The following is a 1,664-nucleotide window of genomic DNA, read 5'->3' on the forward strand; positions in this document are numbered from 1 at the left end:
ATATATTTTTGCCCATTCTCCATATCTTTTCCCACTGAGACTCCTTTTACAATGTGTTAGATCACTTGATATTGTCCCATGAGTTACTAGGTCTCTGTACATCTTTGATAATCTTTTTTCTTAATCTTCTTTGGTTTGCATAATTTCTATTTATGATATGCTTTGTTAGGATGAGTTTATTTGGGTTTAACCCCTAGTCCTACTGCATGGCACTTACTCTAGAGTGTGTTTTTCTTCTAACGTGCACCCTAATGGATTTCCACTGGATATTTGAGGTAGGCAGTAAGTTCTCTCCAATTTAAATGGGGTGACCTCCACCTCCTAGTATTCTGTGACCTCTCTTACATCATTTGCTTCTCAACCCCTTGCATAAGTTGTGATGTGCTGCTCCCTTTTGTCTTACCTTGAGGAGTCAAGACCAGAGCAAACCCCACATGAGCAAAACCCACATGTACACCCAAACCCAGCTTTCTGTTTCCAGTCTCTGCTACACAAATTCCAACCATTTCTGCAACCCTAAACTATGATCACTGTCTCATAAGAGGCAGATGTCTAGTTTCTGTTTGGGTTCATTCAGAAAAATGCCTCAGGGCAGAAAGTTGGGGTTAGCATAGGGCTCATCACATGTGTTTCCCTTCTCTCAAGGATTATAGTCTTGCACTGTCTGTTTATCTATTCCTGGAAACAGTTACCTCATTTATTTTGTCCAGTTTTATGGTTGTATATATATGTCAGGGAAAGTACAAAACCAATATCTTAGTCATGGCTAGATGTGAAAGTCTATTGCATCTTGGCCTTTTGGCCAAGACTAAGTGTAGTATCTGTTCTTATCTGTTCAGCAAACTTTGAAAAAATAAATAAATAAATGAATTTTGGTAAAATCAGGAAATTTTTTTAAAAGTATGCTTTGCTAATCATCTCCATCCTCGGGGCAACCTCTTACACAAACTCATCCACCTGTCATGTGTCCCTTTTACTAGAAAAATGCTTTAGATCAAATCCTTATTAACATATTAGTATATTTGCATTTTGAAAACATCCTTTGAAGTAAAGCCTGAATACAAAAATAATAGAGAAAATCAATGAAGCCAAGTAGGTTCTTTGAAATGATAATCAACAAAATTGACAAACTTTAACTACATTGACTAAGAAAAAAAATCTACCTGATCTAGCCTAATGATGAGCTCTTCCATTAGTAATTAATGATCTTTGCTTTGTTCATGTCATCTGCTTTAGAACCTGAATTCTTTCAAAGAAATGCTCCTCCTGTTTCTATAAAAATAGTACTGCTAAAATATATTACATAACACTAATATCTGGAAGTCTCTTCATGGTAAATAAATGTGAAATATCATTTTTGATGTTGAAAAAAAGTAGAAAAGTTAGAAAATAAAAAAAAATATTTAAACTTTCATGCATCTCCACTAGCTAATAAAAAATTAATGGACAAAGAATGTTCCTTTTGATCCTCAAATTGCTCCCTCTCTTTTGCCATAAACTTTGCATATGGCAAGCTCATTACTGATATTAAATATATATGTACCACCTTGACACTACATTTAATCAAATACATACTTACTGCCTTGATACTACACTTAAAGCACAAAAGAACAAATCTATGCAGCTAACAGTCTTACTAATCTCATCATTTTTTTCTTCAGATC

The 1,664-nt window shown here is 34.5% G+C and overlaps 1 pseudogene; it reads left to right on the forward strand.

Moving 5' to 3' along the window:
- Positions 1 to 782: 782 nt before the first annotated feature.
- On the forward strand, positions 783 to 940 carry LOC123576329 (annotated as a pseudogene).
- Positions 941 to 1,664: the final 724 nt, after the last annotated feature.

The sequence above is a fragment of the Leopardus geoffroyi genome, chromosome C2, assembly GCF_018350155.1.
Source record: "Leopardus geoffroyi isolate Oge1 chromosome C2, O.geoffroyi_Oge1_pat1.0, whole genome shotgun sequence".
Taxonomy (NCBI): Eukaryota; Metazoa; Chordata; class Mammalia; order Carnivora; family Felidae; genus Leopardus; species Leopardus geoffroyi.